Source organism: Gallus gallus, chromosome 8, assembly GCF_016699485.2.
Source record: "Gallus gallus isolate bGalGal1 chromosome 8, bGalGal1.mat.broiler.GRCg7b, whole genome shotgun sequence".
Classification (NCBI taxonomy): domain Eukaryota; kingdom Metazoa; phylum Chordata; class Aves; order Galliformes; family Phasianidae; genus Gallus; species Gallus gallus.
Window position 1 is genome coordinate 15480369 of NC_052539.1, and position 27110 is coordinate 15507478.

General features: G+C 42.0%; 1 long non-coding RNA gene across 1 annotated transcript in view; it reads right to left on the reverse strand.

The window, feature by feature from the left end:
• The window catches only part of LOC101750929, a 53385-nt gene that overhangs the window by 12301 nt on the left and 13974 nt on the right, over positions 1-27110 (reverse strand). Inside the window, exon 3 of the long non-coding RNA XR_005862068.2 lies at positions 11022-16489. This is a non-coding gene — a long non-coding RNA (uncharacterized LOC101750929). The remainder of the gene's footprint in view (positions 1-11021; positions 16490-27110) is intronic.

Sequence of the window (27110 nt, forward strand, 5' to 3'; positions counted from 1 at the left end):
GTGAGCTAACCAGGCTGGCTTTACTTGCGGTGCATTAGGGAATGCTTGCTTGGCCTCTTCTGTGGGGAAGGACCAGGCAGGCAGCAAAATGTGGTGTAATTTTCAGCAAGGCACTGAGGAGGAAATTTGTTTGGTCTAGGAGAGCACACGAACATGTAAGACTGGAATCAATCCAGACACGTGGAAGAATGCAAATTTCTAAAAGTAAAAGTTATTATCAGCAATACTGAGTTCAAGAAAAGTTGATATTTTTGCGTCTCATTACTATGAGTAAGGAACGTGTTTACTATCTTTGTTACTGGTGCAAGGATAATTTCTGCAGAAGCGTATCTACATGCTTGGGAAAAATAACAGATACTGGTTGGTAACCAGCAGGAACCACAACAGAAGAGACCCATGGTTTTACTGTCTCCGGTCCAGTTGAAAGCTGTAATCTGTGCTACTTAAGCTTCATAAACTCAGCATTTGCAAGTGTCAAGTAGTCTAATTTTTTACTGACATAAAAGTGGATAATGTTGAAGTGCAACTGCACATACGGGATCACTAGGACAATATATAGTGGCTTTCACTTCAGGGTAATAGCCTAATTTCCATGTTCCTTTAGGAACTTGGATCAGGTGAATTGGTACTGCTAGGAAGCACATCAAAAACTGAGCTTGCACACAGTCAATTTACTTCTATTACCTCTACCTCTTCTACTACCCTGTTCTTTAAGGTAGGCTCACCATAGGAAGTTTGCTCTTTTCATATTGCCATATACGCTATTGCCATATCAATTCAAAGAGAGGGAACAAGAATTTTGGCTCTAAAAGTGGATACATTTTTGAAACACTGATTTTTGAAACACTCTTTAACTACAACAGGGAAACGTTCCTGGGAACTCACTCTGTTGTGCTCCCCAAAATCAGAGCTGAGAGGAATAATAGATTAACTTTTTTTAAGAGAGGGGCCATCTCTTTTTGTTCTTAGAAGGACTGCAGCTCTAAACTCTTTGCATCTACTTTTACATCTATATTATCATCTTGATTGAGGCTTTAAATATCTAACTCAGTAGGCCTTATGTTGCTTAGTTCTCCACCGTGCATCGTCTTATTTTGGGTGCCTGTCATTCACATTTCTGCAAAGTTCAGCTGAAACCATTAAGTATTTCATGTTACCAGTGCTTTGCACTGCAAATATTAAGAAGCAAAATTTGCAATCCAGGTCATTCAGAGAACATTCTTATACAGCACATAATATTCCAAAAGCTAAATTAATCTTGCTTCACAATGTGAGGCTCTGTGTACATGTGGCTTCTGATACAAAAGGCTCGAGTGAAATCAATGATATAGGCGTCATATTAAGTCAGACCCAGCTCTTTCAGGTCCATGAAACGTAGCCATGTGCTTTCTAATTTAGAAATCAAACGTAACCAAGAATCTCAGCTCTTCTTTTTAAATAGTGTGTTAAACAGTTTCAATCCAATTTACCTTGCACAGATGAAAACATAAATCAGTAGCTGGTCTCCACTCCACATGCTAATTTAATGAGATGGGGATCTGACCACATGCGTATATATGCTCCAGGAACCTGCAGACCTTTTCCTCCATGCTGCATTCAGTTTGGATGCACGCCAAAGGACTACACATGAGTTAAAGGGAGGAGGGAAAGGCAGCCTGGCCTACCAGCTTGCACCAGGCTCTAGAACAAGGGTGTGAGACATAGGTCAGGATTCGAGTGCCATCCATGCCCTCCTCTGATGATCACTCAAAGCACAAATGCACAAGTTACTGAAAGCAACCTCACAGTCCAGACAGACGCTCTGGGACATCTCCTCAGGATGATGTCTGGGGTCACCACTCAGCAGCTGGAAGAGCTCTTTCCCACAGTTCGGAAGGACTCCAGTCTAAACAGAGATGGTCTCTCAGAAGAAAGCCCTAAGAAGGTCACCCAAAAGCACCCACAGGTCCACCATTTGGCTCACTGCACTACAAAACAAAGGACCTTTAGGGGTTTTGTCTGGTAGGTCTTCAAAGAAGGTGTGTAATGTCTGTCAGAATGCAAAATGAAGTAAAAAGGCAGAAGATAAATATTCACACACAAACATCAATTGTGTTTTGGCACTGCTCACACTGCATGACTTCTGTTGACCTGACAGGACTGTGACCTGAAATACAGACGCCAAAACAGCAGCATCTCCTCAATTTCTGTCTCCTCTTTGCCTTGTCCCAAAGATTATTGACCCGGAGCGATGAAGTCTTGCACTTACTCTTCTCAGATGTTGTGCATCTGTGAACTGAGGCCATTCATAAGCAGCTCCCTTCCACTGAACCAGCCCAAACTCACTTCATACACTCCTCTAGGCAGCAGCATAGCATTGCTCCAGTTGAGCAAAATACTGAAAGCAGACAGACTTCATCAGACAGATGTTCAGTGAGCAGAGAATTTCTGAAATGGGACTACCTATTGCAAGGCACCTGGCATCACTGAGAAGGGTGAGGTAAAAGTGCGAAAAAGTAGGATAAAGCTAGTGAATAGAGGCAGGGTACAGAAAAAGAGATCATACTGCTGAAACATTAACTCATCGTTTGAAAACAGATTGCAGGACATGTCATTCAAATAGCACTACTGGTCTCTTGTGATTAGCCTCCTCCCTGTCTACCAACAGAAGAATTAAATATAGGCCAGATTTTGCTTAGGTGCCAAAGGAAAAAGGAAATTATATTAACCATGCCTGCGAATCTCAACAACAGAATTATAAATTATCTTTACATTTTACATTTGTTTGAAAAGTCTGTTTATCTTAGCTTATCAGATCAAGCTCATTAAAAAATCAAAAATCAGAAGTCCTGTGATGTGAGGACAAGTAATACCGAGAGTGAAAAGTCAGCATATCCCCAGCCTGTGGGATAGGAGAGCCATCTGCTAGCAACATTTAGGAAATGTCCTTTGGGTGGAAAGCTTCCTTGCAGCCTCAGACTTTGTTATAGTAACTCGGTTTAGCTCTTAAGCTCTTGTTATATGTGTAACCCTAGTTCAGAGCACCTGACATCCAGGCCTCACTGAGGACCCTGGCATACTGTCCTCTAAAACAGGGTAGCCTTCTGTGCAGTGGTCTCTCAGTGGTATCACACTGAAATCAAACAACGTTTGCACAGGCACAGGAATCCTTGCTGCCCCATATCAGATCACAGTGTTAATAAAGCCTGTCCAGAAAACAGGCTTTATTTTCCTAGAAGAAAAGCCAGCAGAAACAAGATAATTATGTTTCTTTCTCTCTGTCTTAGTTATACAGGAGTGTTATTTGTTCTTTTATGTTTTTATTACGCAAAGTCACACTGGACCCAACAGTGCAAGCACCTCCCTCATCTCACTGGTGTTTGGCTTCTTATTAGAAATGTTATCAGCAGGTAAACACAATGCACAGGAAGGTCTGCTGTGGAGTAATGAGGTTTACCATGCTGATGGCCAGAATGTTTTAACAGGTTAAAACTATTTTTGGTAATTACAAAGAAGCTGAAAGGAAGTGTTCCCTCAAGCTGACAATGTACATTTTATACAGAAAGAAACAAGATACAAGACCGTGAAAATTGCACGGACACAAATATTTGAGATGTAACTGAGAGGCAGAAAAATATATTAAAATGATCATTGATTGAGCAACATGGAAAGAATTCTATCAGTGGAAGAAAATAATTCTTGCAAGTCTCTGAGAAAGCACAACAGACTCAGCTTCTGTGACAGTATTCAACAATTCCAACTGAAATTCTGATGCAACTTCTGGATACTGACGACTGACTCCTTTGATTTAGCTATTATTGTGTTTTTACCAACAGAGAAACCAACTTTCTGGAATGACAAAGAGAATTTCCTAAGGTCAAACAGCGAGTCAGTGGCAAAGAGAAAAGCAGCCTAGTTCTCCTCAATCTTACTCTCAATCAACCACACTATTAGATTGTACAACCATGAAACACAATCTCTTCCTTCTGAAAAGGTAGGTTTCATGAGAAAAATAACAAGCTCCACCTGTCTATCCAGCTAATATTAGCAGTAGTGAAAATTTCGTTCTATAGAAAAACTGCAGACGTAGCAGTTGTAGAAAAAAAGCACCCAAACTCACGTGCATATCAGAAATGGCCAGAGTGCTTTCAACAGCTGCAACTATCACACGCTTTCAGCAAGTAACTTCAACACATCAGGTCTAACTCCAGCATAGACAGAAAGGCCCAGATTGCCTAAATAAATAAAGCCCTCCTAGGGCACATGGGGCAAGGAAACGTGAGGCTGGGGCCTTGCAGACTTGCACCAGCCCTGGGTTAAAGTTGGGCATGCCAGAATGGCAGCCCCACCACCCTCCCACCGTGTCACAAGTGGAAGGAGCTGGGAGAACGTGCACACGTGCGAGTGTTTAAATACTCATCATTGGGGACTACAATAGACATTTAGCCTTGGGATGTTTTCTCTGCTGTACTGCAGAAAAGCAATAAAAATATGTGCTACTCTGCAGGCTTTCTCTGCTTAACCAGCCCCTTTATTATTATCTCAGGCTCTCTCTTTCTGCGAACAAGTCCAATGGCAGATCTGGTCTCAGGGCCGGGGCTGTCAACGCACAACGTTGTTGTCTGACTTTGTTGTGGTGTACTCAGGACAAGGGTGCCTGCCCGCAGGCCCACATGAAGCAGGCCTGCACGTTTGTGGACGTCACCCACTAGGCTGGTGCAAGCTGCTCGCTGCCCACAGACAGCCCCACAGCCTGCATGATGCAGGGAGTGCACAGAGCAAGAAGGGTTTGAAGAAGCGCCACATCTCTGTGAGAAACCAGAGGGAGGAAGCTTGGAAAGCCCGGCCTTTGTCTTTTCCAGAATTAAGACTTTGATTAGCTGCTGGCACAAGACCAAAGCTCCATCTGAAGTGCTTTAGATAACCCATCTGCGCTTGGTTTGGGAGTCTGGAGAAGCATGCCACAGCCCATTCCTCACCAGCGCCGGCAGAAAAAGGGGAGGATGGGAGGATGGCACTCACCAGCACTCCTGTGCCACTACACGGAGCCCTCCGAGGCCTGGGTTGGGCGCTGGCAGCCTCCAGGCTGAGGCCGGAGCTCAGCCCTGCTGCTCTGCAGCACAGCAGCCCCACACCCGGGGGCTCTCCCTGCCTCTCCCTGAGCCCTCACGGTCCTCCACCAGTCCCCGCACCTCGTGATAAATTCCATCATTATTCAGCCCTTACTACTAACACCGAAATTCATCACTCAAAGCAAATTAGCCGAGATTCATTAGAATAAGACATCTAGTAGGCACATGTACTTTATTAGCCTCTTACACCAATAGTTTTAATTAGGTACATATTTCACAGCTCTAGAGCTACTCGAGTGAAGGGCTGCTTTTATCTCTTTTATTTACAGTAACAAGCTATCAAACAAATACCATCATAATTAAACTCAGATGCAACAACAAAAAATCCTGATTTTTTTTTAAAATTATTTTTATTTTATTTTACCATTTTTTATTAACAGCGACCTGCTCAGACCTGGGTGTCGGTATGCTGGTCTGCCTAAGGAAGGAGCGCGGGTCCCTGGGCCGGGCAGAAGCGGGGCCGGGCAGGGCCTCTGAGGCAGCGTTGCCTCCATGTCACCTTCAGGTAACGGGCAGCGCTCCGCCGCGGAGGTGGCGGTGATGAGAAAAGTGATTAAAATCCAGAACATTTGTAAATTATTAATGAGGAATTTAAATGATGTTATAAAAGAGGGAAATACGGGCGAAAATGTTACACATTCATGGGATTTTTACTCATGCATAATAATCAGTTGAAAACACTTCGGCTATAATACTTCCTCAATTACAGGGCGGGGGGGGCGATATGTTTCCCGGGCCCGCCCGCCCGCTCCTCACTCGGCGATCAATGGCGCCACCTCCCGGGCAACCCGGCGAAGCGCGCCCGTTGCCGCCAGGCGCAGGGCTGCCGGGGCCGGCGCGGCGCAGAGCGGGGGTTCCGCGGCCGCGGGACTGCAGAGAGCACTCCGCTCAACCACCACCTTGCTAACCTCTGGGCCTCGTGCCGCTCTGCTTTGGAATTTTAAAAAAAGAACTGTAAAATCCCGGGAAGTAATGGTGTGAAAAGAGCCCCGTCCTGCTCCCGCGTGCGCCGAGGTCATCGCTCCCCGCGCTGACCCACAGGACTGCCGGCACTTTCCTCCTCCTTCCCCCACAGCCTGCTGCAATTCACAGCAGTGCCCGCAGTTGGCAGCCTGAGAACAAAAGGGCTCCCCAAACCAAAGCTGCATGCAGCATGTACCTTACACAGCGATATGTGTGTGTGTCTGCCTATGCAGTTCCTTCTGGAAAGACCTCCCCATCTCTGTGTCTCTGAACTCCTCACCTGAGTGCTGCCTGTGGGCTCTGTGAGGCCAGAAAACACTAGAGGGTCTCATCTTTAAGGACTTAGAGCTGTGCAAGATCGGGCAGGCATTGTGTCACCTACCACAGATTCCATCCTTTCCCTCTCCTCCTGTGGTGCATGGAAGGAACCTGCAAGCCAAGGAGAGCAGCGGGGCCATTGGACTGCAGCCTTACCACAGAGCCCTGACACCCAGGTGTCCCTCTGACTGAACTCCCTGCAGAGATCCCACACTCCCCCGTGCCCTTCAGTTTGAGTTTGGTAGATCTGAGAAGCAGAGAGCCACCAATCTGATTACAGTTGCAGCAAATAAGGCAAGAACAATCCCAGGCCACTCTGGTCTGTAAGGGCTATACAAATGCTCCAAGTCCTGCTGAATGCTAACTGGCAGCTAGCACCAATTACTGGGTAATGGGCACTCCACATGACCCGTCACTTAATAAGTAGATAGACACAGTCTGCACTCACTCTTGGAGCTCAGTTGTCTCTGGTTGTAACACCAGCTGAATGCTTTGCAGTGTGCTAGCCTCACGGTGACTAAAGCTCAGATCGTTATAGCAAGGCTCAACCAAAAGAAACTGCCACACTCTTCTCAATTGGAGCAGATGAAATAAAGGCTCTTGGACACGGTTCCTACCTAGGAGCCTGCCAGAGTCTAATAACTGCAACATGCTGTGATTCTAAAGTAAGTGTGTCATGGAGAGATACCCCGGCTAATTCTCAGGGAAGTAAATTTGCCTCAGCTAAAGTCTTTGTTCACACAGTGTTATTTCTTCTCCTGCTCTAGCTGCTTCTGGTCCCTTTCTCCATAGCACAGAGCACAGTCACTATCACGAGCCACAGATGGCAGCCGTGGTTCCTCTGGACAAAGCAGGGACATTCATATCAGAAACAAAAACTTGTCCTTTTCTTTTTCCTCCTTTGCAGCACTATTTAAAAAAAAATAAATAAAAATGCTGAATTGAATTTTGAGCAATGAGGTTCCTCCACATTTACTGTCACAGCAAAACTCATTCCCTGTCCTCAGCCATTCGGAGGCACGAGCAGGGTTCTCCTGAATGCTCTCGAGTTCCATGTTTTCTCCAAAATATCTTCAAATGAATATAACGAACAGAAGATAACAGAGAAGATCCCTGTGGAATCATGGGGCAAAAGGAAGTTATTGCCAAATAATCCCAAAGCATCCTGAGATAGTTTTCACAACGAAAGCAGCAGAGACTCCTAAAACACTGTTCCCATACCTCCTTATTAAGAACGTGACACCGTGACGTTCACAGCTAACGCTATGAAAGGCTGCGGAAATGTTCAAAGGAACTTTGGGAGGTTTATTTTTCTCTCTGAAAAAACGAAGTTATCACTGAAGGCCTTACAAAAACTGTGAAACTTGCAGAACATTAAGTCTCTGCAGGCAACCACTACATGCAAAATACCGTCCCCAGTTAATATCCTTTAGCTGTTTTCTATTTTTGACACAGAGGAGGGCCTTAGTAACCAGGTAGTTAGCATCAGATGAATACTTAATGCAACAGCTGCATAAACGCAATACCACAACTGAGATTTTTACATGCACACGAATCAAAGGTGTCTGCAGTAGCCATGATTTGTTCCCCACGTATTACAGACCATCTGACAGTATTACAGACAAGGAAACATCTCCGTGTGTGCCAGAAGAGAGAAACCAGCACTGTACTGAAGGCCAACAGAAGTTTTAGGTGCCTCAAAAGGCACATTAAATTCCAATTTTATGGGTTTATGACCATATATTAACCTGATGTGACCTTCTTTATCTGAAATTAGTCTTCTTCTAATGTTGTATATATATGTGCAATACAGTGAACTGATGGCTGTTCCATACTCCTTCACCTTCATGTACTTTGATTCTATACCTTGACATCCATCCATTAAATGTATTTACCAGGACTGAATTTCCTTCAAAATTACTTACAAAGTGCACGTAGGAGGTGGGAAGAGAACCCACAGACTGCACTAGTTCATTGTGTGAAAAAGGCAGTAAATGCAGATGTGGAACTCCATATTCATGCCTCAGCACGGCTATCTCTTCAGTTTCACACCTGCAGGTATTTATATGATCACACACTAAAATAAACACAGCACGTGTGGGTGTGTAGAGCTGCACCTGTACTTATAATGAGGCACTCAAAGAAATCCACTAAGTTTTGCAGCAATCCCATCTGACAAAAACATTCCTGTACATTTTGTCTTGCACGTTAGTAGACTTATCCCAGTGAATCTTTCTAAGCACTGGGTTGGTCTGTCCTATGTACCATCTTCTTCCGCTGTCCCAGAAGGAAAACCTCCTACTTTGTTACTTTCTCACAGCTTTTCTAAAGAGAAAATCCTGTGAACCACCTTCCTGCGTGACATCTGCTCAGCTTATAGTTGATGGAACTGAAACTGGGCACAGAAGGCAATTTGCACACACTATGGGTCTGCTTATTAACCTGCTTCATAAAAATCATGTACATTTCCCAGCAAGGCAGCCACTAACTGGTGAGTCCTGCCCTGGCACAGAAATGTTGGGATCAATCTTGGGATTGGTTTTGAGAGCCCTCTTTCAGTCAGTGAAAGGACACGAACATAACGTGTCATGGTGTAAGTACAGTGTAAAGCCTAGTATCTACTATATTAAAAACACTATTACAGCAATTGAAGAGCACAATGAACACAGATATTATTTTCCCTGTCTTTTGAGACGAAGAATACTAGCCAAAGTATCTGAGTAAATTGCCCAACTAAGCATCAAACATAACATTAAATATTGAAATTTTCCTACTTACTCAGAATTTCAAGCTGTAAAGTTATTTGAAGCTCAATAAGACTGAACAATTGCCTGCCAGGATAGGTAGGAATCTCTTCACAGGTGGTAACTAAGAGTGTAAGAAAATTAAACCATTACTGCCATGCTAAAGTGCTGTAACCACTGGACTTTGAACTAGAGACATTTTGAACTCTGTGTTGTAATTCAATCCTACCAGAAAGACATGAAGTCTGCATAACTGTACACATCTTAACGGAGCAGAAATAGTAAGAAGTATATTACTCTTTCACACTTTACAACCAATCTCAGCTTTTCCTAATAACTACTGTAGAAAGTACTGCCTAGTGTTTAGGCCAAGGGACTGTGAGAAGGGACTGTAGAGAAACAAATTCCTGTCTAATTTTCACCAATAATTGGCTAATCACTCAAACATTCCATGCCCTAGTTAACACATATATATCACAGGTATTATAATAACATGAACCTGCTTATTGAAGCTTGACTTACTAGTGCTTGGAAAATACTTTGAAATCTTTAGAGAAAAGACTTTGTGTAAGAATAATATTGTTGCCTTGAACTCCTTCACTATGTCTGCCAACACTCAGAAAGCCTCTTGGAACTTCAGGTTCACTGTGCCTAAGAGGTTAATGGTATCTCAAAGTCTTTCCTGTCCTCCTGTAGAGAGCTCCCTGCTTTGCCCAGCCATAGATTCTGTTTCCCCCTCCCTGTTTACAGATGCCTTGGTAAAAAAGAGATTAGTTTCCTGACATTTACTGCATTTGTTGTGCTGACATCATAGAGTCAACGAGAACAAGTATTTATACTTCTATTATGCCTTCATTGAACTGAACAAGGTGTTCAACAGGACATTTTAATTATAATCCCACTTCTAGCAGCATGAGTAAAGGTGTTTAAAAAACACAATCAAGCATGAAATGGAACAGTAAACATGCCATTTCAATTACAAAATTATGTATAAGCACATCCTTACACAGCACAACATTTGAAGACTGTGAGAAATGCTAAAATCCTATCTGAAGTCCTCAGAGGTTTTGTGCACAGGGTTGAAGGAGCTGAAATGCTCTCTCCTCACACTCTTTTGTGCACTTATACTGAATTTTTGACTCCAGACAGAAACTCACAAAGTCCCCAGCTGACAACTTCTGTACAGTTTTCCATGAAGGAAAAGTAGCTGTAAGCTGTTTGTTTTTGTGTTGTGGTGTCATGTCAGACACTTGTTCTGCTCTGGGAGCTCCTTCTTACTTTCTGGCCCAACTAAGCTGAAATGAAAAAGCAAATGCACTCAGAGATCATTGCATCATTAGCCACCACTGTCTACCTGTACCACCATCTACCTAAAATAGGCAATGGAGCTAACACCGTGTCAAGCTCAGAGATAGACATGACTCACCAGAACCTCCTGGACACCTGTGGCCTTCAGAAAAACATACAGCCAGCTCTGATGGGTATATATTAGAAAGGCCTGAACACCACACTGTCTAAGTAAAGGTGAAAGCTTTTCTTTTCTGCGCTTGATACCACTGGGCACTCCAGGAGCAGCTAGCAGAGTGGTGAATACTCTTGCCAAAGCACAAGCAAACCACAGCAGCCTGTCCTCTGCAGTCCCTGGGGAGAAAGTTTCCCCACGTGGCCTCAGAGAGGAGGAAACTGGAACTCATGTTTCTGCCATGAAGATTAGATTTGAACCAATGCTGGGTGCATTAAGTTCCCAAAGACATCTGGCGATCGTAACATAAAATCTGGTGCTATCTTGTGATCTAGATTATTATCTTTTCCACAAACAGCACTGTTCTGTTTAATAAACTATGCAATTGTCCATGGTATTGAATTATCTTCTAGAATATCTTACCTGGAAATTACTCCGTTAATCTGACTTGAAAGTAATAACATCCTCAGGAATTTCACAGTCACTGAGATGAATCTGTAAATACAGCAAATAACCACTTTTTAGGAAAGTATTTAGTAATCTAACAAACAAATATGCAAAAACATCTAGCTGACAAGAAACTGTACCGGTGTCTGTAAGTATTAACTAATACAGACAGCATTAAAAGTTTGCTATCCCTTTTTGAAATACAATTTCTTACTCTCTTGCTATGCTCTCAGAGTTGAAGGAAAAAAAAAAAACAGCATATTTTTTCCATTTCTGGAAAAACCTGTCTTTCTCAAAATGCCAGACCACCTCATTAGTGGAAGCCTTGGTTAGCTTATAGATAGCTGGCAGAGGTGTTTTGTTGTGCTTGTTTCCACTTCATTTTTTCCCCCCACTATTATGAGTAAGTAGAAGTAAAAGCACAGTTTTCATTGCCTGTAATGGGAGCAGAATCTGCTTTTATTTCATAGTTATTTTCCATTCTTCTCCTGGCAGTACTCAGAAAATCATGTGAGGAGAGATGCGACTGCGAGGTAACTTGGTGGTGAGGGCTCCAGAAGCCAACACTAACAGCAGATAACATATTTTTGACTAACGGTGCACATTTACAGCCTCTGACCAGAAATTAAAGAGAAGTGCTATATGGAGAAGTCATTAACTGATATTTAAAGATGGGAAATAGAGGAAGTATGAGGAAACCTAAAATGTAAGGCCTATATTTAACATCTCTTGACGTCAAAGTGATCAACTAATGGAGCAAGGCCTTGAAGTTCATTTCTAGTGGAAGAAATGAACATGAGACCTACCTGATTAATGCATCTTCTCCTTGAATGTAAGGCTTACATTAGAAGAAAACCACGCTGCTTTTGTATGCTTCAGAACTGCTGAAGCCAGATGAGGTCCTCTCCAGATACTGGATAAACCAACGTTCAGCCAACACAGCTGAACAGGTCCATAAAAACTCCAAGGGTTTTTCACCACCAGATATAACTTGCCTCATGGTTAGAACAGAGATCGTAACTAGTTAGGCTTGAATAGTTATCACAGGTAATGAGGCATGGGAAGGAAAACATGCAGTTCTGGGAACATAATTTTCAGAGTCAATTTCAGAAAGCCATGCAGTTTTATCTATAGAGTCAACAGAGAAGCAAGCATGCAGCCTGGTATATAAAGGTCAGACTGAAGCCATTCTTCAAACATCTTCCTAGCTGGGTGTTGCTGAGTCTGGAGCTGAGCTGTGTCTTCTGCAGACACCACAGGGACAGGGTGCTCTGCCTCTAGGCTGGGCCCACGCAATGCTGGCAGATGCCAAGGGAGCAGAAGGCATTGACACCAGCACATCTGTTGGCCCAAGGGTCCTCAAGACCTTCCAAGCACGAAGGCAGTGAGAGTAAAAGGGAAGTAGCTGAGAGATGATACAGCTGCTTTGCAGAGTACAGCCACAACGGGAGCTGTAATCAGAGAGAAAACAGCGTGCCTGTCTGAAGCGCTGTTTCTGCTTTATTGTGTAAATACAGGAACTATGACTTCATGTCTCACACTTCAAGAGACATACACTCAGGCTTGTTTTCTTCCATATCAGAGCTCTAAGACATGCAAAATGTGTCCCTGTATTTCAGTTCTGGCTGGAGGTTAATCTCTAGAAACAAGTAATGTAACATTTCCATCTATCTTTTCTATTCTTTTGGCGGTTTTAATTACACTAATATACTATGACACTTTAAACAAGACACATCTCAGCTTATGGCCTGCTCTGCAATGGTTCAGCTGCTGCATGTGCTCCAGCACATTTTACTCAGATAGGCTGCTGCAGGCTGGGGGTGCAGAATAGTGCCCTTCTGTCATGAGAGATTTCACTGCACTGATCATTGTGTATTTGACAGACTCTTTGTCAATGTCAAGTGTCTTTTGTGGTTAAGCCCAGTAAAGCTAAAACAAAAGGTCTCCTAGATATTAGATATATAGTGACATTACTGAATTCACTCGGAGGCAGTAATTTTTTGTCAGCCTCTGAAAAGAAAAATGGAGCTAATGGGAAAACAAAAGGAAGATGCTGGCATGTCTTTTTAGCTATTTTTGTTTATGTCAGACATAGTGATTGACATCTGGCCCAGAACACCCTTTCAACCACTGAGGCTGATGTCATGAAACAGAACAAAGAGAAATTGCCAGGCAAGAAAACACCAATGGCTCAGAAATCACTTTTTTGGGTTTGTTTTCTTTTAAGTGTTTCATTTTCAGTAATCAGTATCGCTGCACAAAAGTGCACTCACAGACACCCGCTCTTACTGCTCGGACTTCTAAGTTTCCTTTGTGTTTGCTTTCTTCTTTCTTGCCTGAATGGCACCACAGTGCTGGCTTGGTTGGATGACAGTCTGTCATAACAGTGATGTTTGAGGTTAGTGAAAACTGACACGAAAAATACAATCCACTGGCCTTTAACTGAAATAGCAGCTCTGTTTTTTGTGGAGTTGGCAGGCAGCATTTTTAAACCCCTTTCAGGGTGAAGGCAGTTACAACGTGTTTTTCTCTGTATCAAGCAGTTTCATCATGAAGTGCATTATCTACATCTGTTGTCATATCAGGATGCTGCCTTTGAAGCGCAGTTTACTGTTTCTTGTGTGATCACTTCTCCTGCTGAAGTGCCCTAAAAGGGTTAAGGGAATTTCATGGTCATTCTCCATTGCCAGGCCCATTACAAAGCTTTAACATTTGTTTAAGGGAGCTTTAGAAGTATCAGTGACCAGAACAGCTCCTACAGACACACAACACCATGGAGACTTCTGCGTTTGCTCACCACTTTATATATCAAAGTAGGAAGAATCCCAGTGTCCTTCTCATATTGTCTGGAATCATTATATACATTTTAAGCATAATGCTTGCATTCTGCAAGTGCTGTAGATTTTGAAATACTTAGTCAGCATTATCTGCTAGCAGGAAGAAATTATTCTTTAAATTTTTAACTTTGTCTTGAAAGTATGATGCTAAACATAAACCAAATGACTACAGCAAAAAAGAAAACAACAATAAAACATAAAAGAAAGCTTTTCACGAGACAAGAGCAAGACACTTCCTCGGCTACTTAAGTACAGTTATATTCTGAAATCATTGGAGCGCTCTTAACAAAAGAGATCTTGATCACTTTAAAAGATTCTAAGGAATTTGGCCCTTGAATGCATCAGGTGTGCTGCAGCTAAATATCCTTGCACCTTTTTGATAGGGTTGATTTCAGTGTTTAACGCAGGGGTATATTCTCCTCTAGAAGCACACACTTAACTCCCCCCCAGCATTAATAACAGATATGTTCACACATCGAGTGGAGAATTTTCTCTCTGTCTCTTTGCACAGTGTTCTAAAAAGAACTTTGAAGAAACTGAGAAAAACAGAAAGAGAAGTATATTAATTTTAAGGAGATGAAAGCACCACATGTCATCCCTAAATTTCATGGAAAATGCACCGTTAGTAACAAAGATGTGCAGAAAATTTCAAAATCATTTTGAGCAGCATTAAAATCAGTCCTCCCTGATTTTCTGTTTTCCCCATCTTTTCAAAGCACATACATTAAACTCATTTTATGCTTATAATGTATATAATGATTCTAGACAACATAAGAAGGACACTGGGATTCTTCCTATTTCGACGTATAAAGTGGCAAGCCAATTTATGCAGCTTAAACCATTGCTAAAGAAGATGTATCAAAAATTGCCTGTGATCATTACAAATAACAGCCTGAAATGTTCACAAGAAGCTGTTTGCTTATCATATTTTCATTAAAACATCTTTTCACCTGCTTTGCTTTTCCCATGCCTGTAACCTGCATTGTAATCAGTCTTATTAACTGAGAACATAAATATGATTTATTATGGTCTGATAATGGAAGCTGCATGGACCAAGAGAAGGGATATATTGTCCTTTGATAAAATGGCTCTTTTCTCTCAAATAGAGCTCTATCATGAGAGCATGCAGAATGTAGTGAGTGATTATTTCCTGAGGGTGAATGATGGCAGAACCCTACAGAAAATCTTCTTGTTGGCCATGACAGCCTCCGAGTGTCCCCAAATCTCACTGAGTTTGACAACCTGCAGACACTTTTGATGAACTGTATTCTTCTGTCAGAGACAGCCTGTCTGGGAGGAGAAAAGGGAACCTTTATCGTCTGATCTGCTATTATTGTCTTGATCTTTTATAAGCAATCTCTAATGCACATGAATATAATATCCTTTCACACAAGTGCCAAACATAATAGAAATGTAGTTTAAGGACCTTTTTCCCAGTTATGTAAATGTCCTAGTACCATAATTATAAAAGATGGTTTGTGAATGATAGCTGTAAGGAAAGGGTAATGAAAATGTTTTAACATTATCATTCTGTTTTAAAGACCAAAACCTGTGATAAATAGCATTTATGGTACATATGGGGAACCAGTTTGTGCTGAAGCTTTTACCTAAAAAAGAATAGTTTTGAGCATAAAACTGGTGTTATATTTTCATAAAACACATAAATGGCAGCTGATCTTAAGCCAAGAATGATCACTGGCAGATATGACTTAAAGAAAATGAGTATTCCACTCAAAATCCTTCCGTGGCTGTTACAGACAGAACAAAGCGTTATTATTGAGCAGTGTATTTTGACAAAGGGGTGTTCAGGACCAACTAAAGTTCACCAACAAATCTCTCTTTTATCTATGTCCAGAAGAACAGGCATAACAGAATCTTTTTCAATTAACAGCTGTACACATTAGCAAAACACCCGTCTTTCTCAGCTGAAGCGGTCTGGCTTGTTTATCACAAAAAATGAAATGTTTGGTGGGAAGGTTTCCAAGTTTCCCAGTAAAAGCAAGATACTTGCTTTTTCATTAACCTTTTGGCATCTGGAGGTGGGGTGTCCCAATATTAACTACTAATGGTCTTTTGCATTACCAATTGGTGTTAAGAGAAGTCCCAATTGTCAGAGTCAAAAGGTTAATCAGCAATTTCACAACAGTGCTGTGGTCACTTTGCATGTTACTGCCTGAACAGGAGGAAGAAGAAAATAAAGTCATTAGCACATAACTACATCCCAATAGGATTACTCTATTGTATTTTTGTATTTGTATTTTTGTTGTTGGAAAATATTTCGTGACCTACTTAGTAAATATTCAGACATTTGAGAGGGTTTTGCAGAACTTTCGTGAGAAGCCCAGGTCCAAATATGTGACCAGCTACTTTGGTGTATTTTCTACACTTACTTCATAAGGCAAAACAAACCAAATTATAGTTTACTCACCCACCAAATGCCTACCCCAGGCCAGCATGATGGAAAAATCTTCCAGGTCTGAAAATTGTGGAGATTTCAAAACAACCTATCCAGCTGTGGCTAATTCAGTCTGAGAGCTGTGTCCTCTCTTCAGGAGGTGAAGACATTGGCATTCCCATTCATCCAGGGTGAATTCCATAGTGCAGCTGCTGTGTCATGGATGAAGATGGTTCATAACAAAAAACTGAGCAAACACTTCCCTCCCGTCCCCTTCTGCTGTGATGGTAGGGAATAAGCCAACAGCATGGCTTATTCCTGAACAAGGATGGACAGCAATGTTACTTTATGTGAAGGTACTCATATGAACAGCCATGCCAGTACCTCAGATGGTATCATTTGACCAGAAATGGGAGTTATGGCCCAAGATCTTTCCTAGCCCTAGCTAAACATTTATCTTCCAAAAGAAAATATAAAGTATTTCTGAAAACTTTATACAATCTGGCATTTGCTACCAGTAACAATATTCATACAAAATGACTTCTCATTTGCCCAGGCAATATTTGAAACTGTTGTATTTAGCCCTGATCAAAAGATTTCTGATGTTACCCTATGGATCAAGCCAGTTGTTCTATGTTTTCGAGACACTCTATCTTTCTTCCTATGGCTAAAATAGCAGATCTTGCCCAAAATAACATCATTCATCTTGGATTTTTTCTGCGTCGCATATTTATGCCTGTCTCTTTCACCATTTCCAAAAAAATCTACTGCTAAAATCTTTCTTCTCTTGATTGCTACAGTTTTAATGGGGACAGAATTTTCTCCTGAAATGCTCTGAAAAAAATAATCAATCTTTCCAAGTGCCCTATTACTTAGTCCACCAATTAGCTGACTACAGACTCTGAGTGTCCTTGTACATCTTCCCAGTCCCCATCTGTATATTTGGCTGCATATGTTTATGCAATTAGAAATGGTGGAAATCTAATAAAATTAGGACGAACCTGACTGAGCCATAATTCTGTATAATCTCTCAAACTGGATTGTTGAAAGCTTGCTGAATTCCCCAAACCTCTCTCAGGTGCCAATGAATGAGTCAATACCATACCAAGGATCTCACAGCACAGCAGAAGTAAATTGTGCTTCCAGAATCTCATACACACCCTCAAATAATGTAACTAACATCTCAAAAATAAAGTCAGGGAAAAACAAAACAAAACAGAGAAACAAACAAAAGTTCCCTCCAGCTACCATCATCATGCTCAGTGGTACAGAGTGGAAAAAGGGAGAATACACTGCAAATTTGTAAGAGGAAGGAGTTGCTGCTTTCAAAGTCTGTGCCTTCCTATGGCAGCATTGAGCAATCCAAGCCTTCAGGTTTCACTTTCAGGTGAGGACCACTGATGTGATCACACTGAGGTCTGGTCAGTCCTCCTAGCAAGCCCTGATCAACAAATTGGAGAATTAACCTTTCTTACAACCTAAAATGATACCTGGACAGACTTTTCTTTTAAAAGCCTGTTTCACATTTTGTTTTAGTCTGCAGTGGTGACTGTTGGTTTGCATATCAATAATCAGCAGCCTGGAAGAATCCTAGGCAGCTTCATACCTGTGACCTCTCTTCACCCACCATTCAAGAGAAGCCAGCAGAGGAAGTGAAGAATGATTTTGGCTAAAGCTATGAGGAATTTTCTTTGAAAAAAAAGAGTAGAATTATTTAGGTTTGAAGCACAACAGAGGAGTTCATAACTGTCCTTGCAAGAAGGGCCTCGGGATCTTTCATCTCATGTTATAAGGACTCTGATTTTGTATCAAAGCCAAACTATGCATTTGTTGCAGAATAGGGATCGTCAGTATGAGCAAAAGGTGTAAGGGTTGTGGGCTTCGGTCCATATCTCAGAAGAAAATGTTTTTGGATCAACCAGTTCCTTTTCTTGGTTTTACCCTGTATGTTCATCTTCCTCATCTCAAAGTATATGCTGTATTTACTCTGTGAGACCTTGCAGAACTTCAGCCAGGAGGTAATAGAGCCAGAAACAAAAGTCTCCCATAATCACACAACTGAGGTACCACTCTCAGTCCTAGTTTAATACACTCTTTAGGATGGTGAGGTTGTAGAAAATGGATCCGGAAGGGATCATAAAAGGTTCAATAACTGACAGTATTACCCATGTTTTTGAGTACTTTGTCACTGAAATTCTCAATTGATGAAGACTTCATCACCTCTTTAGTCAATTAGCCCAACACTTCCTAAGTGACAAATACAGCTGAGTAGTGAGAGACTGATTTCTTTCTGAGACATCTTGCTCAAATACAACTTAAATGTATTTATACCTTTCACCTTGTTTCTTCTCAATTAATTTTTGGCTTTATTATTTCCCCTTCACCATTCATTTTTTCACTTCATCTTTTCTCTTAGTGCCACTTTACTGTCTCTTCATTAAGGCACTCCCTTTCATTTATTTGTCTTTTGTCTTTTGAGCTATGTGCAATTTGGTATCCTTGCATTTATTCTTTCTTTCCTCTTTTTTTTTTTTTTTTCATTCCAAATACATTAAAAAAGAGAATTTCATCTGTTGGTGGCCTTGCTACAGATACTTATCTCCTGTAATCTCCTCAGAGGGCAGCCAAAAAGCCACACTTCTGTTCATTGTATTGAAAACACTTCGTATACAGTGACTCAAATTCAGATCTAAAGACTATGTTCTTGAGGTGTGATTGAACAGCAGAGCTATGGGAAGCACATGATCTGTTCTGAACATGCACATGGATTAATACAGTAGGGATAGGTATTACATAGCCTCTAGAAAGGGAATGCAGAAGCCCTGGCACTCCTGTTAACACGTCTGCTTCCTGCTGACCGTTAGGGTATTTTCTGAACAAGACCACTTACAACACAGGTCTGGACCTACAGAACAATTTAAGTGACTTCATCTCTAACTTATGCCAGGGACAGTTGCATAGAAGAGTTGAGGCTGGAGCATCACCATAAGCAGAGAACTGTTTTACTTTGTACCCTCAGGTAACAATCACTGTATGATTTTAAAGTATATATAAATACCGTAGTCTCCATGTGGCAGCTCCAAATTGCTTGGCCTAACAGGTATTTGGAGATGTGAAGATAAAGTCCCCCTGCCACAGCAGGAAATAATGTGATAAATAAAAGGAAGGACTAAGTGAAGCTTACGCCGCACATAGGAACAGAAGTTTGCTTTCTAGCACTGTTGTTGCAATATAGGTATTTTGAACTGCAGTATTTTCACATCTGCGTTGACCAGGGTCTGTGCTTGAAAGCGCAGTGGTCTGAAGCAAAGCTATTGTGGAACATCTGAGAAAGGAGCAAGACTGTTTCAGGCATTAGCACTGAGGATCCACAGGAACGGGGATCTCACATGGTGCCTTTCCACAGAAGGTCTGAACATAAAGCCAAGATACTAAACTTGCTCAGGAGAGTAGAGGTTTGTCTCCTGTGTGATCTCAGACAACACATTTCCTCTCAATTTGTCCCTGAAATAGGGACTGACAGCTTCATGGCCTCTCTCTCTGGACCCTTGGCCCTTCTGATGCGTGGCTGTTCCTGATTATGGGGATGTCTGATGACTGTGAGTCTGACCTCTCGGAGGCCTCTGGACACCTCTATTATATTTGATAATGAAGCCTCCTTTTTTACCCAATCAACACACAAAAAATGTCAGAGCAGAGGAAACTGGCTCAGTGCAAAATGGTGGAGTAAAGTCAGAGACATTAGCTATTGACTACTACAGAAAAACTGAAACTGCATCAGGGATTTCTTTTTTTAATTGCTATGTAGGGATTTAAATGAGATTTTTTTAAAAAGGAAGACACAATGTTTATTCTACAATCACTCTTTGCTGCCAATACAGGCTATCATATAAATTACTTAGACACTTTTAAAAATACATTATTTACTCAATAACCCATAATGGGTCCAGAGCTCCTTTTACACGCTATTATAGAAGTACATAATTGCAGAATTTTCAAATGGATATTTCTTCTAGGCAATAGTCTGTAATGGCTCCTTCAAAGCTCTTAGGCTTTTATCATATGAAGGCCTAAGTAGAAAATGTTTAGTTCACTGATCATTGACCTAATAGAGAGCAACAGCTTCTCTGGAACAACTATTGTCTGCTAGGGCAGATGATATATGAACGACATTTTAAAAAATTCTTGGAAGTATATGCTAGGGAAGAAATACTGTTCGTGTGCAAAGCAATCACTGCTGATGGGATCCTCAGGGTTCTTTTGTTTGCCTCTGCACCGCTTGGTTTCTTGGTATCTGCCCTATCCCAAGAACAAAAGAAAGCAGTCATTTCTATGTGTGAAATGAGGACTCAATCTAGAACCCATTTGGGTCAATAAGAAACATTTCTTTCTTCACAAAGATCATTCAGTTCAATTAAAAATGGTCTTAAACGAAAATAGAGGTTTTGGTATACATTACAACATTTAAGAAGCAGAATTCTGTAATCAGAGAAGCAAGGGATGTTGCAAGGGGTCAAATCACATTTCTTAAGATAATACTGAAAACAATGTAGAACCCACCTAAGCATGATCCAGAAAGGAGATGGGCAACGTGAAACATTTTCAGCACTATTGCCATGAATCTCATGACTTGAGCTTCTTCTCTGTTTGCATTTAGCTCTTAAGTTTTCTGCTTCAATTGTAGACACAGAGGAAGGTTCGTGTTCCCAAATGCTTGAGGTTAGAAAAAATGTTTTCTCTCCCTGCAAACTTCAAGCAGTGAAGCCCACGGAGGCCCTCCAGCCAAATGAGTGTCAGCTGGGCCTAAGTCCCCATGCAGGGTGGCCACAAGCTGGGACAGAGTCTGACCCTCAGAGAAAGCAGACCTGGCTGTGCTGGGCTTAGGGACAGGTCTCTGCTGGGTGACACAACTCCATCCCTCGCTCAGGCCAGTGGCTATGGGAAACGTTGCTTACCAAAGGAGGATGCCTAGCTGTTGGATTTGGTCTTAACAGCTTGTTAAGCCATCAGAGCAGACCAGCAATCCTCAGCACAGCCCTGCTTTGTATATGGCTTGACATGAGAATTTCTCCCGTGCCTTTTATTGGTGGATTTGTCCAGCCTACTAAGGCTGCCTGAGAGTCCTAGTATTCTGACATGATTCACAGAAAAAAAATACAGTTGCTGGCAATTCTAATAGTTCCTTCTGTTTGATGCATCTGATTGAAGAGAAACTGAAATCAGAGACCAATATGCAACCAGGCTGCACCAGTTAGCCTCATCATGCAAATGAGGCACACTTGCAGGCAAACTTATTAGAGATCAAATAGTTTTAGGCACCAAGGATAATGAAGGCAGAGCGCTTATGTTGCAACAGTCAGAGCTGGAATTTAATCATGTTATTGTTATCTACTGCAGCATTGAACAAACACAGAAACAGCCACAAAAAATCAAACTGTTCGAATGAAAGGAAGATATAAACCAGAAAATAATAATAATAAACAAGACTCAGACCAAGAGACATTGCAGTGGTTTCAAGAAGGAATAATCATGCAGCACAGGGTTTGAGCCTTGCCTCTTTCAACTGAACTGCTGGGAAAGTGGCTTTGGCAGGAGAAGCGGTAGCATATCGCTGTCCCCTGCACACCTGTGGGTTGGCCCTGCAGGGAGAAAGGGGGAAATGCCCCACAGAACAGCAGCTGGAAGTCAACCCTGATAGCCCACATTGGTAAGAAGCATCTCCTAGGAAATAATACAGAAAAAAAAGGGATAACCTCCTGGAGTGGAAGTTACAACAGAAGTTACACAACTGACAGGCTGGATTAGCAATCTGGTAGGCATTACAATTCTGCAGTGGCATTAGCACCTTCTGTCTCAAAAGCCCTCTCACATGTTCCTGACATCCTTTATATAAACACCTGGGAAACCCACAGAGCATTGCTTTGTTTTTGGGAGTAAAGATGAGATCCAGCAGGTGAAAGACGCAAGATGGAGACATTTGGATTCCTTCTGGCAGACACAAATGGCTAAAAATACTGTTTGGCACTTCTTTTAATACCAGTTGGTAGTAGGAGAGCTCCAAAGATGTCAACAGGAAGCCCTAGAGGTTAGAGGGAATGATGTAACCATGTGTGACATAATGCTTGGTGTGGAGATTTCCTGGAATTGATTAGTGCTGCTCATGATAACAGCAGCCAGCAAGAGTGTGAGGACTGGGTGAAGGCCCACGCACAATTCAGGCACTAGATATTTTTCTTTCCCTTTTAGAGCGCTGTCTCATCTCATTGCTTTGGTTGCATAATACAATAACTGCAAAGTATTTCCATGCAACTTTGTTTGGGAAGATTAGAAGCAGCACACTTCTCAGGAACACACAGCTACTCCCATGCAAAAAGACACACAGAGACAAGTGCAGAGGTGAAAGGACAACGAAAACTCCCAGGTTCTCCTTCCTTGAGAATATCCTCCCCTCCATTTCCCTCTTCTTCCTTCAGGTATACGATGCAGTCACATCATCCTCATCAGTACATGGATTTATGCCTACTCTATACACAAAGGCTATGGAGTACCATCTATATTTAACAGGAAGCCTCCAGTCTATGTTGAGTGGGTGGAAATTGATAGCGAGTGACATGGGCACTGACAACGGTACGCAAACTCTGCGGCAATCTTAAAACTTTTAATTGCATTTTAAAGTAATATAACAAGGCAATGTTTAATGAGTACTTTGTTTAAGAAATTCTGACTTTATAAGCTAATTAAAGAGAAGGAAGGGTCACTGCACTAGGGCAACAAACCCAGGCTGCTGAATGTCTATACTACTGCAACGCATAGTTCACATTCAACTGGCAGCCTTGCAAACCTCCATCCAGCTGGTGTGAATGATTTTTATTTATTTTTTGACTAGCAAATAAATTGCTACTATCATCATGATTATGTTAATAGAAAAAAGTAAAAGATAGGCAAGCAGTTTTTTGCCAGGGCTGGTAAATTTTCATGACAATTCTTGCAAAGCTGTCATATTGGGTTAGATGAAACTAGAACGCTTTATGTGCGTAGCATTTAACTTTAAACATTCTTCATGGAAACTTACCCGGCACATAATTTACATATTCAATACCAGTGACAATTTACTTCTCCCATCTGAGCAGGGCTTTCAACTATGCCACTTGAACTAAATTAATAAACAGTAATTAGAGAATGTTGTGCGAGCGAGCTGTTGATGTTGAGAAGATTCTAATCAACACCTTCTTTTAAGGGCCAATTAAAGCTGAATGTATGCAATATAAACATCTTCTTGTATTTAGACATGAACTGGAGAACAAGGTAAAAAATAAAAATCAGAACAATTACAGCAGGTTAGCGATGATCTAATGGAATGATGAATCTTCATTAATCGTGAAAGCAGCAGTAATTTCTAAAAACCACTGGCCACCTTCCATAGTGCAACTAACAACTTGTGCAAGTAGATTCGGTCCAGGATAAACCTTCATGCTTTCTTTGACAGGTTTTTCTCTGAAAGCAGCTCTGCATCTGCCTCAAGTTCCCACTGCAGTATTCACCTGTCTGTAGGACAATGCTGCATCTAAAGGGAGGTCAGAGGAAAAAAGCAGTGAAGGCAGATGTATCCATGCCATAAGCACTGCCTCCTTGCAGAGCCAGAGGAGACTCAGAGCTGGATTTGCACAGAGCAGCCCCCACCAACACCGTGATGGGAACACAGACATCAGGATGAGCCTGACAGTGGGGTGAGGCTGCCCCAAATTGTAGCTCATCTCTTACTTGGAAGGAGTGGCATGGGATGGTTATGCCAGAGCAGCTGATGGACTTGTGCCTTTTGTTCACATGTACTCCTTCATCCCTCCAGAATGATGGGGTGGTTTATTCCTGAAAAGTGAGTTTAAGACAGCCCTTGTGTTGGAACTCCCTGGAGGATGGAGGAAAAGCCCTCTGATTTAAACCCAGGTAATCCTTAGTGTACCAAAGGGAGGCTGCAGAGGAAACACAGGCTTGCGCATCGCCATTATGAGCTGTCAGTAAGTTAAAAATAAGCATAACTTCATCCAAACCACAGCTCAGTGCTTCCTAAAGCAAATCTAAAAATCATCTAAGCCGGCGCAATGAAGCACATGCAGAATTTGTCCTCCAAGTTAGAAGATACAACAGGCTAATAAAGGTAAGGGAAACATCTGTTCCAGTACTGCACCAGTATCATTTAGAGAAAATGACTGCATCACTTACAGCCGTTTGGTATCCCACAGTAATAGGATGTTGTCACCTCAGGCTTTGCTGAAATCTACAGGAATTTTACTTGCTTAAGAATTATAGGATTAGGCACATGATCAGTGTTTCTTCCCTTTGAAAATAAACATTCCCACTTAACATTTTTGTAGCAGTGTGAGATCATTATCTTGTAACAGTATTTGGTTCCACTGGCATTATCTCCTAATTAGCTATTTAAAAATATATGTAAGTGGGTGGAGGTGGCGAGTGGACTTGTAGACCTGACAGGTCTGTTATGTTCTTACAAGCTTTGCTAATCCCAACCACTGAAAATGTATTAGAAAGGCCAAGCCAGCACTTTAAAGAACAACACAGCAAAAGCCTCACAACTTGAACTCTGGTTGCTTGGCACGTGGCAGACCGCCTCTGGCAGACAGAGCAGAGCCCTCAGGCTGCTGGTAGGGAACTAGCCCTGGAAAGAGGGGACAGAAATGACACAAGTGAAATGTCAGTGACCTCTGCAGTGTGGTTGTCCCTACACCACACACAGTTATCATCTGTGCCATGTTTGTGAACCTAATGAGGTTCAGTATGGCTTAGCACAAAGTGCTAAACCTGGGTCAGGGCAATCCCAGATATGTGTACAGACTGGGAGAAGAATTCATTTGAGAGCAGCCCTGCGGAGAAGGACTTGGGGGTTCTGATGGCCAAAAAGCTCAACATGAGCCAGCAGTGTGCTCCCGTGGCCCAAAAAGCCAACAGTAGCCTGGGCTGCATCAACAGAGGGGTGGTCAGCAGGGAGTGGGAGGTAATTGTCCCCCTCTACTCTGCCCTTGTAAGGCCCCATCTGACATACTATGTCCAGGCTGGGGCCCCCAGCACAGGAGGCATATGGATCTGTTGGAGTGGATCCAGAAGAGGGACACTAAGATAATCAGGGGGCTGGAGAACCTCCCTCATGAAGACAGTTTGAGGGAGCTGGGCTTGTTCAGCCTGGAAAAGAGAAGGCTCCAGGGAGACGCTGCAGCCTTCCAGTATTGAAAGGGAGCTTATAAACAGGATGGAGACCAACTTTTTACACTGTCCATAGTGATAGGAAAAGAGGGGATGGTTCTAAACAAAAAGAGAGGAGATTTACTTTAGATGTTAGGAGGAAATTCTTTACTCAGAGGGTGGTGAGGCACAGGCAGAGGCAGCTCAGAGAAGCTGTGGATGCCTCGTCCTGGGAGATGCTCAAGGCTGGAAGGGGCCCTGGGCAGCCTGATCTAGTGGGTGGCAACCTTGACCAAGGCAGAGGGTTTGAACTGGGTGAGCTTCCTTCCAACCCAAGCCATTCTATGAGTCTATGACTGGGGTAGGACTTAGGGGACTTCTGTAAAACCAAGCACCAAGATGTTTACCAGAACGAAGAAGATGTCAGCAAAACAGAGGAAAAGATCTAACAGGTAGGGTTTGGTATCCTCTGCATTGTCTCAATATGCAGAGGTATTATTGTGCTTATTGGCACAACATAATAAAAGCTTTCTTCAAGGAGGAGAAAGTTTCATAACATACAGGCAGGTCTGGGATTTCAGTTTGCAGCATGGTAAGAATTAGGAAGATGGGTATTCTGGTATGCTGAACTCATTTTTTCTCCCAAGAGTTAGGTTTAATTCTTAACAAACTGTCTTTGTGAGAAAAACTAGGACGCTTTTATACATGATGGGTCATTTCAGAGGCCTCAAATGCATGCAGAAAGCACACCCTTGGTAATAGAATTCTTCCAACCTTCAGCAGTGCTAAGAACTGTGATTCGTTTCTGTTCCTGAGCTGCTTTTAAACCTCAATTCAGTAAATGTGTTGGTGATTTCAGGGTGTTTTGAACAGTGGAAGGCAGCAAAGTAAATGTCTGAAGAATGCTGATAGCATGAGACAGGCTCTAAACTCCCATTTGCTCCGATATCTGCGGTTCGAATCAATATGCAGCGTGCAATATCATTTTTGTTCTGACCAGACAGAATTTTGAGGCCTGAATCCACTTGCAGTAGTGTGGTCTATCAGTAACCTCACAGCAAACAAGGAGGTGCAGAGGAACAAAACCAATGTAAGCAAAAAGGGAATGAGTCTACATTAATGTCCTCTATAGATTTTTGTTTTGCATTGGAAGTTTTCTCTTGCCTGAAGTCACTTCTACCCTTTATTCAAACCTCTTCAAGTCCACTGGGCGAATAAATCAAATTAAATTTCTCACTTGCCCTTAGTGCCTTTCAAATGCAAGTCAAGCCTCTTGACTGTTCTTACCTGGACACCTACTATTTTTAAAAATGTTGGATAACTTATCTTGCTTTCATAGGCTGGTGCTTTGGCCCATATGCACCCCATGTGCTCCCTAAGGCTCATGCATAACTGCAATGGAAGATTAGTCCAATTAAGTCTCCTACCATTTCAATGGCTTATGCAAGAGTAGATGGGACACAATATGTAATTTCAGCTTTTTTTGGTGAAGGTTTTCAGTCCTTCCATGAACTAAATCATTTTATCAGTTTCTTTCTCTCTCCCCTCCCCCCCCCCTTTTTTTTTTAACTTGTCCCATTAAGCTACAGAACTGGAACATATTCATGAACAGTTTCTTTCTGCTTTAACTGAAGGAGT